A 16,305-nucleotide genomic window follows, 5' to 3' on the forward strand; every position below is an offset into this window, starting at 1 on the left:
TTTATGTCCCTGTTCAGAGTGAATATTTGCTCACTAGTTCATACTTTTGTATCAGTAATTTCCGAGTACCACTTCACCACTGGTTTTCCCGGGTCTTTATTCTCTCACCCGGTTCTTTTCTTCTTTTTCCCAATCAGAATACATCTCAATATTTTTAAGAGAAAGTTTTTTGCCTTTTTGGCAGTTTCGTTTTCTTGGTTCTTCTTTTCGATTATTTGGTGCTATTTTTATTTCTCTTACTGTGAAGTATTACAGTACTCCGAACTTGGTTTTTTTCTCAGCATTTGTTTCTTTCTTTTGTTTTTTGTTTTTGTACAGCAACTGGCATCCTACATTGACTCGGTTTTTCCCTGGCTGTGTATTTTTGCTCATTTTTGTGCTCCTTTTCAACATGGTTTCAGTAACTAATTTCTTAGTAACTGTTTCCCAAGACGAAGGATCAATACTCGACTCCCCCCCCCCCTTTTTGGGAAGTATTGTTTCACTGATATCTTTTTGGATACGTGTTTTAAAAGTCTTTGTTTTCTTTGTGCCCATTGTCTCTGCCAGGTGTGCTTGTAGCAGCCATCAGCCCTGTACCTTACCAAATTGTTTTCAATCACCGAACAATTGTACTAGAGGATTTTGTGTCTTTTAGCAGGGATGCTTAATGGCAATCTAATGAGCAACGTGCTATTATTTGTCATTTGGGAATTATCGCTTTTGATCCTTCTTCAAAGAAGTTTCAAGTGTATTATCAATAATTTGAAAGTAAAACATTCAGTGTAACATCCTATCTTCCTGAACTTTTCAAGTGTCTTGAATGGTGTCCTTTTTCTCTTATGAACAACTTCTGAATCGCTGGTTGGAAGTACAACTTGAAATGTCAGAAGGTTGGTTTAGAAAATCTAGGCTGTAAACAAACTCCAAAATCTTAACTCTTTGGGAATTCTTAAGACCCATGAGTGAGTTACATTTATTACTCAAGCTGTTTTTCTTCATTCAAAATTAGGGGGCGAGGACTGGCGATGTGGCTGAGAGGTAGAGCCCTTGTCTGATTTATTCAAGGGCCTGAGTTTGATCCCAGCATGCGGAAAAAGAAATCTGGGAGAGCGGTTGCATATATGAGTGATAAAATTAAATGTAGTTGAACTAATTATAAATCGGTGTTTCTCTGTGGAGAGTCATAGCCCCTTGGTATATTGGTTTGGTTTGCTTTTGAGACGGGGTGTCAGTATGTAGGCAGCCTCACTCCTCAGTTCCTCCCCCAAACCCTTAGCGCTGAGGTTACTAGCGTGAGTCACGATGCCCACCCATTAGAGATGTTTTTGAATGACTATTTGCGGCAGGTGGTAGGGGTTAGGGGTTATGTTTTCAATTTATTCGCTTTGGGTCCTCAGAACTTTTTACCTTTCCGTGGCATACTTAGTACTTTCTCCTCTTACCCTTGAGAATCATTTGCAGGGAGAGCTTCCGAGCTCGCTGCTGTATGACGAAATATTCACTTTGAAGAAACGCTTAATATCTGAGTTTAAAATAAAGGTCTTGAAAGATACTGCAGTGGAACAAAGATATCCTGCTGAGCCCTAAGCACGCATCTGAAGTTCAAATCAGCAGCGAGAGTTATTTTTCCAGCACACCCGCCCAAACTCCATTCAGCAGTGGTGAACTTGGTTTCATTCGTTTCTGGGTCTTAGTTTTGGGGAAAAGAGGTCAGCTTTCTGCTGGCGCCAAGAAATTGGGAAGAAGGCAAACAAGGGCTTGAGTACAGTGCGTTCCGGTCAGTTTAATACTCCGAGATTTAAAATTAACCAAATGAATTCAAATAAGCAATGTCACAATGAATCAAACTCAGGCAGCACATAATCTATAAATATGGTCTTTAAGAAAGCTATAGCAGCTTAGTCTCTGTGGCGCAATCGGTTAGCGCGTTCGGCTGTTAACCGAAAGGTTGGTGGTTCGAGCCCACCCAGGGACGCGTTAGGTTTTTAACACCTCCCGGAAAAGTTCCTCTAGGTTCGGTTTTTTTCCTTGTCTTTCCTCGGAGATACAGAAGTTTTACTCCCAATCCCAAATCATACAAATTGCTTGCCTCATTAAAGACATTTCTTACTGTGCCCCACACGTTAAAAAGGTCAGCTAAGCTGGGAGCGGGTAGCTCACCCATGTAATCCTAGCTACGCAAGAGGCAGAGGTCAGGAGAATCGCGGTTCAAAGCAAGACCCTATCTCGAAAAAAAACCCATCACAAAAAGGGCTGGCGGATGGATCAAGGAGAAGGCCTGAGTTCAAACTCTAGTACTGGGGTAAAAAAAAAAAAAAGGTCAACTAGAGCCACATTAGTGGCTCATGTATTTCTTTTCCCTCCAAAAACCAATTCTGTGGGAGTTTCCCCTTCCCTTTTCTGCAAAATATCCACAGCTAGCTGGACTTTTCGAGTGGGCATTGGCACTACAGAAGACAGCTATGGCTCTTTCTCCTTCCGTTTTCACAGTAGATGCTGAACACGTGGAGAAACCCAATGACTTCTGGCCAATTTGAAAGGGTGTGGGGGCAGTCAAACTCCACCTCCTTCCTTTTAGGGTCCCAGGTGGGTCCCAAATTAACTGGACATGAAATAGATTAATAGGAGAAAAGCACACAAGTTCATCTAAGTCAAATTTTACACAGTACAGGAGCTCTCATAAGAAAATGAAGACCCAAAGGAGCAGTTACAGTCAGCACTGGATTGGATAAAGAGTACCAGGCGGTGAAGAAGCAACTAAATGACATGGGAAGATTTTAAAAATGAGCATTAGCACTGGCAGAGTGTCTTAAGTGATAGAGTGCCAACCTAGCAAGCATGAGGCTGTGAATACAGACCCCAGTCCTGCCAGAAAATTGTTTTTTTTTTAACTAAATCTACACAGAATTTTCTCAGACTTCACTGCTAGTGAGTATATAGATGTTGCATTTTTCACTTGGAAATCTTATCTCCTGCTTTTAAGAAAGGGGCTGGAGATGCAGCTCAAGCAGTAAAAGTAGAGTGAAACCCTGAGTTCATCCCCTGCCCCCTCCCCACCAAAGTCAACGAAACAAAATCAAACAAAAAACCCAGCATGACGATCAGATTGTTTTTGCACCTGCTATTTTTCAAGTGCTTTGAACTTTATATTTGTCAATAAGCCAGAGTGGTGTGTATGTGAGTGTGTGTTTTCCTTTTTTTTTTTTTTTGTGGTACTAGGGCTTCAACTCAGGACCTACACTTTGAGCCACTCCATCAGCCCTTTTTTGTGATTTCTTTTTGAGATAGGGCCTGGAAACCTATTTTCTCACGCTGGTTTCAAACCTCGATCTTCCTGATTTCTGCCTCCTGAGGAGCTAGGATTACAGGCGTTACCCCCTCCCCTAACTCCCCCCGCCCCACCCCCACCCCCACCCCCACACACACACGTGCCTGGCTCAGAGTGATATATTTTTAACTCTTTCAAAAACCAGTATTCCACACTCTAGTTTATTCAACTGCTCACTTATAGTTGGACAGTGATCTACCATAAGGCTGTAGTAAAGGTTCTGGAAATAATCCTTTAACTGTTCTCATTTAATATTATACTCTGTTTAGGGGCTCTCACCACTCCTGTGTCTTCAGTTATACAGACAATTATTTGTGTCTCCAACACTTCTCTGAGTTGTAAATCCTTTTGTGCATTCACCTGCCTGCTCACTATAACCCCTTGGCCCTTGCTATGATTTGGATGAGTGTTACCTGAAGCTCCCTGTATGAAAGGCTTGGTTTCAGCGTGATACTATTGGGAGGTGATGGAACTTTTAAGAGGTGGGGTCTAGTGGAAGATCCTTATGTCATCCAGAAAGTGCCCTGAAAAGCATTGTGGGAACCACTCTCCATCCTCTTTCTTCTTCCTGGCTTGGGACCTGAGTATTTTCTCTGACATGGTACCCTTGCCAGGGGCCCACAATGGGGCTGCCAATTTTGGTATTGGACCTCCAGAGTCAGGTGTCAACTTGCTAAGTAGCTTGTCTCAGATATTTTGTTGTTGTGACACAAAACTGTCAACCCTCAGGATCACCTTCTTCCAAACTGAGTCTATCTTCTCTCCCTCCCCTAAGCAGGAGCCTTCTCCAGTATTCCCCTTCTCAGTAAATGGAACCATCTCTTTAGGAGGACAAGCCAGAGAGAAAGAGGTATGATGTAATGATGATTCATTGGCAGAACTGAGCAAGGCCTATTTTTCAAATTCTTCTTGGCCTCCTGATAAAGGAGGACTGACAAAGGACCAGACTCCTCTGGAATGAGTCTTATAGCCTACTTTCAAGAGAGGTAGATCAAATTTTTTTTTTCCTTTTTTTGTGGTGGTATTGAGGTTGGACTCAGGGCCTCACACTGCTAGGCAGGTACTCTACCACTTGATCCACTCCACCAGTCCTTTTAAATTTATCATGGAGGGTCTCACTATGTAGCACAGGCCAGCCTTGAGCTTGTGATCCTCACCCTCACAAGTGCTGGAATTTCAGGCATGCATCACAAAGCCCAACTCAAAGAATTGTTTGAAAGTGTATTATTTTTGATGTATTTATTGTACATAATGGACTGGAAGTGTGACTAAAGCGGTAGAGTGCATAGAAGGTTCATACATGGCTAAAGTGTGCATTGATCAAATCCAATCTTCCTTTTTTCCACCCTCCCTCTACTTTCCTCACTATTCTACTTGTCTCTGTGTCTGGCTTATTTCACTTAACATAATGCCCCCCAAGTCTATTCAATTTGCTACAAATTACATAATTTCATTCTTCTTTGTGAATGAATAGAATTTCATTATGAATATATACCATTTATCCACTAATCTGTTGATGGCTGATTCCCTAACTTGGTTACTGTGAACACTGCTGCAATCAACATGACAATCAATATACTGATTTCTTTTTTTGTTGTTTGGTTTTTGGATATCTACCCCAGAAAATGCTTTTATTAAGAAGACAGAAAGGTGGGAGGTCAGAGGACCTTTCTGATTCAGCAGTTTCCCCAAGTTCCTTCAGCTTAAAATTATCAAAATGCCAAGGTGCCATATTTGGAGAAATCATGTTTTGAGCCCCACACTCCCTTTTGGATATTCCTTTTATCTGAGTCTGGGTCTCAGTTTTCATGTTATGACCTACCTCCCAAAACCCCTTGATAAATTCTTTTTGTTGCTTAATTTTCTAGAGTTAATTTATTAAGTTTATATCCATTTAGACATTGGTAACAGGAATGTGTGAGTATCTAGAATAGGTTAAAGGGTTTTTTGGGGGATGGAAGGCAGCTTGCCAATTCATCCTGTGGATCTTGGGATTTGCTGGCTTCCACAATCATGTGAGTCAATTCCTTATAATAAATCTCCATTATACATATCTACCTTTCTATCTCTGTCTATATATAAACTATACATGGAGATTACATAAATATTTTTTTTCAGTATTGGAATTTGAACTCAGGGCCTATACCTTGAGCCACTCCACCAGCCCTTTTTTGCAAAGGGTTTTCTTGAGATAGTCTTATGAACTATTTGCCTGGGCTGGCTTTGAACCTTGAGCTTCCTGATCTCTGCCTCCTGAGGAGATAGGATTACAGGTGTGAGCCATGAGCACCTGGCATATATATCTTTTTTCTTAGGAGAACTATGATACCATTCATCCAATGCAAAATCTAATACACTTTACAGATTCTTTCTTCCTCTTTCATTCATTAGCTCCTAGCAGGAGATCTGAGGGTTCTTGGAGTTAAAGAACAGTTTTACAGCATTTTTTTAATTAGAAAAATGCTACCAAATACAACTTTAAGAGGAAAATGCATACTTTTTAGCCCACTACCTTTAAACCACACAGGGACTGCACAGGTGAGTACATGCCCTCAAAGAACTTGGCAGCACCATCTCACTGGAAGGAAAACCACAAAGGTCAAAAGAGAAAGGACTCGAGGCTTACTGGGTATGCTGAGTAGGAGGAAAGCTCCGAGCTTATTTTCCAAGGGTGCTGTGATCAACTAGAGGCACGACCCCTGGGAAGATTCCTGGCTGGGGAGTGGAGGAAGAGGACCTCAACTTGGGAGAGAGTGACTTTGGATCCAAGTGGTCTTGAGGTGCTGACATTTGGATACTGCATGGGCATGGAGGTCCGAGAAGCAGGCGTTCCCTAATCTTTGTAGCTATGGGAAGAGTAAAAACGGATGTCAATATACAATATGTCCAAATATTTAACTTGAAATTTAATTTAAACCCAAAACAGTAAAATAAAATAAGATCTTTCCTCCTATTTTTTTAAAGACTTGTGAGGCCAGATTCACATTTATTTATTTTATAATTTTTTTTTTTTTTTTAGTGCAGTGCTGGAGAATGGACCCAGGGCTATAAGCATGCTAACAGGCTTGCATTTGGGATTATGGACTCCTCACAGTTTTGTGTGTGAGCACGGTGATACAGAGAGGACCCTCTGCACTCAACACTGGCTCCTTCCTGCACTACAAGGGAGTCTTGTGTCATTATTTGGACACTTCACCTGCCAAGTCTAAACTCTGGCCAAACTCCACCCCTACAAACAGCCTTCCATTGGCATTTGTCCACCTTGCCTGCTCACACTAGAGGCCTAAGCCACCTTCAGTAATACCAACTTCAGGCATTTGTGCAGGTATTTCTCAGGTTCCACATAACAGAGCAAACAGAGCATGGCCTAAACAGGTGAGTAGCACCAGGTGGGTATGTCCATTTGACACTGAATGTTCCTCCTTGTGCACTGGGGTTGAGCATATGGGGGAGGGAGGCAAAAGGAGAACACACTTTTCTCAATAGACTGTGGGAAAACCATAGAAACAGGCGAGGCACACAGATTTTAGGAAAGAAGAGGGAAGAAGGAGGGGAGGCAGAAGGGAGAGAAATCTCTGTGGCCAAACAGAAATATTGTTTTCCTCTTCCCTGGCTTGACTTGTAACAGTCGTTCTTCCAACTTTTCTTCCAGGAAAACCTCCTGACATGGGGGGCAGGCAGTGCACCCAGCATCACACACATCTCCAAAATGTGGGCACATCACTAAAAATTACCTAAATACACTTGAATAATTCCTCAGATCTTTTACCAGAGGTTGCTACAAATGCTCTGCTGACAGTTCTCCCTGGTGGTCTAGTGGCTAGGATTCGGCGCTTTCACCGCCGCGGCCCGGGTTCGATTCCCGGTCAGGGAACCTTATTTTCCTTCTAATTAATGACCTTCACATTTGTTGCGGTGCTCCCTAAACTACAGCTCAAAGGTCTCCGAGGTGATCCTGAAGTCATTTTGAGAACCCGGGGACAAAGTCACCGGGGAGCCAAGTGTGTATTGCCATGTAGCTTGCCATTTTAGGGTCGTCAAGTTTGGCCTATTTGTTTTTGTTACAGCTCGTTTTACAGTAAAATTCGCTTACTACCGAGTAGAAATGTGCTCCCTTTTTTGGGGGAACAAATTGAGAGCAGTTTTCCATTCCTAAAATATGTTAATAAGGGCAGTGGAATACGTTTAAAGAACAAAGGAAGGAAAATATATCTATTACTAAAACTGCGCCTATGTCAATTAACCCTCTCTATATCACTAAAAACAAATAAAAAACCGTCAATAGGGTGGGGAGATGAGTGTGAATCTGTATAGAGACATTTCTCATTTTCTTTCCCTGGATACTGACTGTAGGGTGTGAACTAAGGAAGTAAGAGCTACAGTAATCACAACAGAACGTCAGTGATGGTGGGGGAGGGAGGTCAAACTTCCCCGATGGGGAACCGAACCCGAGCTGCGGTGGTAAAAAGCACCAAATTCTAACCACTAGTCCAGCAGTGAGTGGTATAGACTTGCTGTTATGCACCTTCTGAAAAAAGACCTTGGGACAAAGGTCAACCACTTCAAGCATATATTAGAAAACTTTAGGGATGTCTGAAGAATGTTTTTAACATTTTAAATAAGTTTATCTTTGAATGTGTGTGTTTTGTAAGTGGAGACCAAGGAACAATGGGGACTGCGCAGGAGCAGAGAAGATGACAGCCATATGCTTGTCTGCCTTCCTTGTTGCCCATATTGTATGCAGCCTTTGCTATGCCTGATGGATGCGGAATTCTGGTCACCAGGCAGTGGGGCTAACTTTATACTGACTGTCAAGATGAGCTGGAAAGGGAAGCCTGTTTGGCATTGAACCCAGGTCGGCCAAGGCGTCCTTGTTCAGGGGCCTGTGGGGAGAGAAGCCTGATTAAAGTTAGTTAAGGACAAAAAGCAGGAGAAGGGAGGGGTGGGGGGTGAGCGGAGTGGGGATGGGGTGGAGGAAGAAGAGACAAGGCAAAGGGGAGGAATTGAGCAATACTGAACAGTTGGTCAGCATTTAGAATTGGACTTGTACGATGTAAACATAAAGGGCAAAATTCATGTTAATTATTTAATTCCTAATTTTTCTTTACATGGAATGGCATTGAATGGCAAATAGAAAATACCATGACAAGTGAAAGACCATGGAAGAAAGGAAGAAACCTTAAAATGACAGGTTATCACTAGCAGGGGATCAGGAACCAAGGTAAATATCAGTTAGAGTTGAATCAACATGGGTCGTAACACATGGGTACATGAGAGCAATAGTAGGAATCTCTCTGTATAGCTATCCTTAACTCAACTAGCAAAAACACTTTGTCTTTCTTATTATGCTTATGTCTTTTCTTCAACAAAATCAGTCACAAGGGCAGAACGGGACCTGCCTGAAACTGAAGAGGAGAGGTGGGGAAGGTGGGAGAGGGGAGCAGGACGTAGAAATGCCCCAAACAATGTATGCACATAATAATAAAAAAATAGAAGAAGGGAAAGTATTTGATAGTTCACTTCCTTTGTCAGCATTTTTTTCTGCGTTTCAGCAAGCCCTCCACGTTTTCATTTTGCAACCCATGTAGCAGACCCTGGTAAGAGATGACTTTCCTTATACACGTTTGTATGCTAGTGGTTGAAGCTTCTTTCTCAAACTTCCCAACAGGTATCCAGGTCTTGGTTTTCTTCCTTTCCACTACTAAGCTCCTGATGCTGTGGCCATTGACATTTCTTTTCTCACTGTTTCCTGCACTCAAGAAGCCAAGGAACCCAAGAATGCCCAGGCCCCACCTTCTATCCAAGGGCTCTAACTCTATGTCCAATCAGCTAGTTTTGGGGTTTTTATTTTTTTTTTTTTGCTTTGCCTGTATGATCTAAGACAACATCTTCCCAGGGGCTCTCTCATTCCCCATATTCCTTAACCAGGAATGTGACAGCAGTCATCTGGGCAGAGCACTTGGTTTTCCTGTCCCAGTGCTTCTGAAAACCCAGACTTCACCTGGGCTCCATCCAGGATTTCAAAGTGGTAGAAAGTTCTCTAATTCCTGAAAGTTTCACTAATTCCTGGACCCATTCTAATCTACCTTTTCTAGATTTAGAAGATACTGAGAGGTTGTGCAGGTTTCAGTGTGAAAATTAATTAAACAAAAGTATTAACCAGCAATTCTCAACAGGCGAGATCATGGCCCCCTTAGGAAGCATGTTTTTTAAGTTACTGGAAGGATTTTTTTTTCTTTGTGGTACTAAGTGCCATTGAACTCAGGGGCCTCACAACTGCTAGCCAAGCAGTCCTACCACTTGAGCTACGTCACCAGCCATTTTGTTTTTGAGATGAAGTCTCTGTACCTTTGCCCAGGCTGGCCTCAAACTCTGAATCCTTCTGCCTCAACCTCCTAAGTAGCTGGGATTGCAGGCTGGCACTACCATGCCCAGCCTGAAAGGATATTTTCAACCTTTATGACCTCCCTAACCCTCAAGTACAGATCAGACCAGTCAAGGGAGGTTTGGCCCTTTCATTCATTTTCCTGGGGAGTTATGAGCAGAGAAATTAAGAGCTTTTGGGTAAACAACCACTGTTTTTGTTTTTTCAATGTATTTCAGAAAACAGTTATGATACTGGAATACAGAATTACTGAGATATTGTGGCTATCAGGTTAAAGGGGTCCCAAACTGGCATGTGCAGCAAGCAGTTACCCCATGCACCCAAACCCACAGCCCTCTTCCTCTGCCCAAGGGAGGGGTGTCCCCTTTGGCCAGTGAATCTTCTGCTTGGTGTTCTCTCTCTCTCTCTCTTTCTCTCTCTCTCTCTTTCTCTCTCTCTCTCTCTCTCTCTCTCTCTCTCTCTCTCTCTCTCTCTCTCTCTTTCTGCCATTACTGGTGTTTGAACTCAGAGCCTTGAGCCACTCCACCAGGCCTTTCTTGTGATGGTTTTTTTTTTTAAGATAGGGTCTTGCAGACTATTTGCTGGGGCTGGCTTTGAACTGCGATCCTCAGGTGTGAGCCACCAATGACAGCTCTGCTTGGTTCTTAACTCTTGTTTGAGGCTCAGTTCTGAGTGAAGGAGACAATAGCAAGGGGGCTTTGGGAAGGTGGCAGCCAGGCACCAGGTGTGCTTCTGGCTTTTGAAACCACCCAAATCTGTGCAGATTGTAGGTTTGGGATCATAGAGCCAATTCTCAGTGGAGGTGAGTTCAGGTACTGAACCTGGCTAGAGCTAGGGTCTGGCGGGACAGAGGAGGGAGTTCAGACTGCCTCAGTAAGACTTAGCTGGGAAGCTTGGCTGGTGAGCAAGTGGCCCAGTTGATTGGCAAGTTTGACTTTTAACTGAATGTTTTGTGTCATGGGTCCTATCTCTGGATCTCTGGACAAACTTCCTTGAGCTACTGGCCTGCCCTCTGCAATGAGTTCATTGGGTTCCTTCCCAGCTTCTCCTGTTAAATATCTGGAGTTAGTAAGAGATGTCTCCCTGTCCCTTTCTATCTATCCCCAAAGAATGCCAGAGAAGGATTCGTGACTGGCTTAGTAGTTAGTACTTGTAAAATAATGACTGCCACTCCAAATACGTCAAGTATGTGAGTCCCTGTATCTTACCCCAGCTCAGAAACCATCTTGCACATTTTAAAATTTGGTTACTAAAAAAAAAAAAAGAAGTCTGGAGGCATGACTGAAGTGGTAGAACACCCACAAGGCCCTGATTTCAAACCCTAATACCACCAAATAAATCAATAAGTAAGATTACTCAGTTGCATAATGTATTGCCTTTTTTCTGGGTTAATTTCCCATTCTATACATTTCCTATCCTGGAACAACTCCTTAGATAGCACCAGGCAAGACGTTTCATTCAGTTTATGTTGAATTAAAATAGTCTATAAACAAATGGTGGGTGTGGTCAGGCATGTCTGTAATGCCAGCACTCAGGAGGCTGACACACAGGAAGATTGAGAATTTGAAGCCAGACTGGGATATATAGCGAGAGACTATCTCAAAAAAAAAAAAAACAGTAAAAAATAACTAAAATAATCTACAACCAGATGTAAATCTAATTCATTTCAGCTGTTCACCTAGCTTGTTTTTGAAAAAAATATACTGTCACTAATCATTTTATTTCTATTGCAGTTTAAAGGCAAATCTTTATTTTTTAATATTTTTTTCGATACTGGGGAATGAACCCAGAGCCTTATGCATGCACACTCTACCACTTGCACCCTGCCCCCAGCCGGAAAGACAAATCTTAAACCACTCATATAACAGTAGTAAGATTAATCAAGCTTTTAAATGGCTTGAATAAAAATGTTCTGTTAAGAAAAGCTTAGTGCATGGGCTGGCAGAATAGCTCAAGTGGTAGAGCGTCTGCCTAGCAAGCATGAGGCCTAACACTACCAAAAAAAAAAAAAAAAACAAAAGCTTAGCCCGGTGCTGGGGCTGAAGCTCAGTGGTATAGCACTTGCCTAACATGAGAAAAGCCCTAAGATTTGATCCTCAGCACCACAAAAGAGAGAAAAGAGAAGAAAAGAAGACTGGTGGAGTGACTCAGTGATAGCATGCCCTGAGTTCAAACCCCAGTACTGCCAGAAAAGAAAAAAAGAAAGAAAAGCTTAATTGTGCATGGTGGTGCATTCCTGTAATCCCAGCACTCAGGAGGCTGAGGCAGGAGGATAGCGAAGTCCAGGGTAGCCTCAGCTACATAGTGACACTTTGTCAAAGAAAGCAAAAAGAAACAAAAAAACCTCACAAACAAAAATAGAATTACCATATTATTCAGCTATACCACTCCTTGGTATTTATCCAAAGGGAATGCAGTGTATAAGAGAGATGCCTACAGAGCTCTGTTGATGTGCCACTCTCTACAGCAGCTAAGATATGGTCAGTGTAGGTGCACACCAGCTGACGAATGGATAAAGAGAATACAGCATGTGTACATGGTGGAGTATAATTCAGCCATAAAGAAGAATGAAATCATGTCCTTTGTAGGAAAAATGGATGGTAATGGAAGACATAATATTAAGTGAAATATGCTAGGCACAGACAGACAAATATTGCATGTTTTCTGTCATATGTAGAAAATTTAAAAATATTAAGATGAACTGAGGGCTGAGGGGGGGGGCATAGCTCAAGTGGTAGAGCACCTGACTGATAAGTACCAGAAGTATTAAGTTCAAATCCCAGTACCACACACACACACACACACACACACACACACACACACACACACAAAACAGGGACTGTGAGGGAAAGGAAAGAGGATGGTGGGGAAGAAGGGAGGGCAAGAAAGGATAGAAGACAGGGTAAACATGATCAAAGCACAATATAAGGGGAAATATCACAGTGATATCCATAAATTTGGCTGGGTACTGGAGGCTCACACCTGTAATCCTGGCTACTTCTGAGGCAGAGATTCAGAAGGATCATGATTCAAAGCCCTTGTAAAAACCTTTCTTGGAGCTGATGCTGGTGGTTCACACCCATAATCCTAGCTACTCAGGAGGCAGAGATCAGGAGGATCACAGTTTGAAGCCAGCCCAGGCAAATAGTTCATGAGACCCTATCTTGGAAAAACCTATCACAAAAAAAGGGTTGGTGGAGTGGCTCAAGATGTAGGCCCTGTGATCAAACCCCAGTACCACAAAAAAAAAAAAAAGACTGGTGGAGTAGCTCAAGTGGTACAGCCACTGACTAGCAACCATGAAGCCGAGTTCAAACCCCAGTGCTGCAAAACAAAAACAGAAATTTGTACGATTAATATGCATTAATAATTATATATATATAATCCCACTCTTGCAGATGCAGTGATACATGTTTTGAGACTGCTTGAAGGGTCACAGGTGTACTATAACTTTTGTGGCTTTATATAAGAGGTATCAGAGGTCACAGAAGTGAGGGAGTTGGTGGAGTGGCTCAAGCACTTGTCTAGAAAGTATGAGGTACTGAGTTCAAACCCCAGAACTACCAATAAAAAAAGCCAACAATTAATTATTTTGGTCAATCCCCATCCTGGTGTAAGTGATGTAGTCTTATCAGATTACTTCTGCAGATTGTAAGTAAGAGTGTTTGGAAGCCTGCACCAGCTATTTCTCCCGTTCACTGCCTTTCCTTATGACTCCTGTTTTCATTTTGTCCACTTTTAACTCTTTATCAGGTGTTTGTTCTTGCCTTTTTTTTTTTTGGAATGGGGTACTTTGGGTTTTGCTTTGTTTCTGGTACAGGATATTGAGCACAGGCATCACCCATAATAAGCAGGCGTTCTACCACTGAGCTACTCCTGCACTCCTGAATGGGTGGTAGACTTCAGTGGTTCAAGGTTAACACTTTCAAAGGCAGTATAAATATTCTTACTGTTCTTGTCTTCTGCCACCCAGTTCTGTCCAGATCATTTTTATCTTTCCAGATACGGTTACACCCCAAATATCTACACTTTTACTGTCCTTTTATATAAATTGTGTCATACCATATATCTTTTTCTACAACTTGTCTTTTTATTTAAGTGATCTCCTTTATTCGTTTATGTGGTTGTATAGTAGTCCACTGCATATGTGTTCATAATTCACTCAACTTCTATGAATGAACATTTAGACTGTTGCTGTTACAATAATGCTTCTGGGAATAACCTTGTACCTGTATCAGTTTGAAAATGGGCAGATACATCTTGAGAACAAATTCACAGAGGAGGATTACTGAGTCAAAAGACATGTGATTTGTACTTTTTTGTTATGGTTTTCTGGTGGTGTTGGATGGGGCCTAGGGCCTTGGGCATGGTAGGCAAGCACTCTACCATGAGCAACATCCCCAGTTCTGTAATTTTTTTTTTTTTTTTAATTCTGGAAACAGAATCTTACTGTTGGTCAGAAACTCAAGGTCCTTCCATGTTAGTCATCTTATTATTATTTTTGCAGTACTGGGGCTTGAACTCAGGGCCTACACCTTGAGCGGCTCCACCAGCTGTTTGTGGATTTATAACTTTTAAGAAATTGTATTTTAGTTTACTGAGGTTTTTTTTTTTAATTGAGATTTAAAGGGCATAAGTAGAGTTTGTGTTTTTTTGGTTGGTTTGTTTGATTTTTAAGAAATGGTCTCACTATGTAACACAGCTACTCACTGTGTAGCCCCAGGCTGGCCTATCATGATCCTACTTGTCTCAGCCTCCTGAGTGCTGGAATCACAGGTGTGAGCCACTATGCCTGGCTCTGTTACCAAGGGTTTTACTTCATATGTTGTAAACTGCACAAGACATGGTGATTATTGTTACATAAAGCAGTTGATAGTCTTTCAGATTTATTCATGTGTTTTCCTTTGCCAGTGCTCATTTTTTCTTATACCGATTTGTTCTTATATGGAGTCATTTTTCTTCAGCCTGAAAAACTCTCTTCGGTCTGCTGGAAATATTGTTCCATTTTTGTTTTTCTGAAAATGGCTTCATTTTACCTTCTTATTAAGGATATTTCCACTGGTTGTATAATTCTGGAATTGTAGATATTTCTTCTGTTTTCAGCATTTCACACATGCTACTTCAAGTCAAGTCTTCTGGCTTCATGGTTTCTGTTGCAAAATCAGACTTTATTTATTTATTGTGCTGGGGATTGAGCCCTTTTGAACACAGTATCATTTTAAGATAATGATATGATTTTTAGTATTTCAGTATTTAACTGGGTAAAAATCTGAAGTGTGGTTTTCTTTGTATTTGCTGAGTTACTTAAACCTGGAGGTGGAGTCATTCATCAGGTTCTCTTTGTTTCAGTAGACCTCTCTGCCTAGAAGGAATCTGATCTTCACTTTACATTCAAACTCAGCAAATTCCAAGGGAAGAGAACAGCTAGTAGTCTTAGATGTTCTCACTGGGACTCTTTCTTTCTTTCTTTTCTTTTTCCAATAATTTAAATCCTTTTTTTTTTTTTTTTAGTGCAGAGATCTCTGATAACTTTTAAAAGAATATTTATACTTTATGGCACTATATAAGCTATGTGATTTATGGTTGTATTAAGGCATTATGCATGCTTTGGTTTTTGTTTGGCAGTATTGCGGTTTGAACTCAGGGTCTTGCACTTGCTAGGTAAGCACTCTACCTTAAGCCATGCCCCCAAGTCCTAACATACTATATATTAAAGTGTTTTTTCTTTTCTTTTTTAAGTTGTCATAGTGCATAAGATGGTCATCCACTTCCTACTACAATTAACTCTGAAGCAGAGGTATTTTATTAATTATTTAATACACGATATATATGCACATGTTACAAACATTTAAAAGATAAAGTGAGCCTGACGACAGCGGCCCTTAGAGACCAACAATCTGGAAAACTCCACAATGCCCATTTAAGGAAACCCGGAGCCCTGCTTCACCACCTTGGGGTCCCGGCTGGAACCCTAATTATGCTAAAACTTTCCTAAGGAGATTCCATGAAGTTCTCCGTGGGTGCCTTGGTCTCCACTCCCTCCCTTGTCCGCTCCTTACAGGTGCTGGGCTTCGGTGAGCTCACCTATTTTCTGTGGGTGCTGTGTTCCAAGGGTCATTTAAGAAAGAGCAATGAGCAGTTGGTTTCCGTAGTGTAGTGGTTATCACGTTCGCCTCACACGCGAAAGGTCCCCGGTTCGAAACCGGGCGGAAACAAGATTTGTCTTTTTCTTTCCCAGCCTCCACTGGAATCCCGTAGAATTTTGTAGGCCAATATCGCAGTGGATCCCAGGGCTCCCGGGTCCGAGCAGGGTGGACGAACACAGGCGCGGGCTGGTGGCGCCCCCTAGCGGCGGCGACTGTGGAAGTCTTGTCCTTCCGAAACTGCAAGATCTTTTGGTTTTGGGAAGAAAGAATTTTGTTGTTTTTGCAGCGGGACTGTAGTGCTCCCCATGCCGTTTCTGTGTCGTATGTTTTCTGACCCAGAAGGCACTCGTGGCACATTGGGAGCCAGAAATGGCTGCTTAATGAAGTCATCAGTTCGGACCTAGACCCCAGAGAACCAAGTTCTGGTTAAAGGGCGGAGGTCTTTTACAGATCCTGCCCAGGCT

At 42.0% G+C, this 16,305-nt stretch overlaps 1 protein-coding gene and 3 non-coding genes across 4 annotated transcripts in view; all 4 read left to right on the forward strand.

The window, feature by feature from the left end:
* Apoa2 (apolipoprotein A2) overlaps positions 1-16,305 on the forward strand; it is a 450,260-nt gene that overhangs the window by 318,036 nt on the left and 115,919 nt on the right. The gene's annotated exons all lie outside the window — the stretch shown is intronic.
* Positions 1,884-1,957, forward strand: Trnan-guu (transfer RNA asparagine (anticodon GUU)). The gene has a single exon. It is a non-coding gene; the product is annotated as a tRNA-Asn (tRNA).
* On the forward strand, positions 7,113-7,184 carry Trnae-uuc (transfer RNA glutamic acid (anticodon UUC)). Its single transcript has one exon. It is a non-coding gene; the product is annotated as a tRNA-Glu (tRNA).
* Trnav-cac (transfer RNA valine (anticodon CAC)) lies at positions 15,838-15,910 on the forward strand. The gene has a single exon. It is a non-coding gene; the product is annotated as a tRNA-Val (tRNA).

This window comes from Castor canadensis, chromosome 11, assembly GCF_047511655.1.
Source record: "Castor canadensis chromosome 11, mCasCan1.hap1v2, whole genome shotgun sequence".
Lineage (NCBI taxonomy): Eukaryota > Metazoa > Chordata > Mammalia > Rodentia > Castoridae > Castor > Castor canadensis.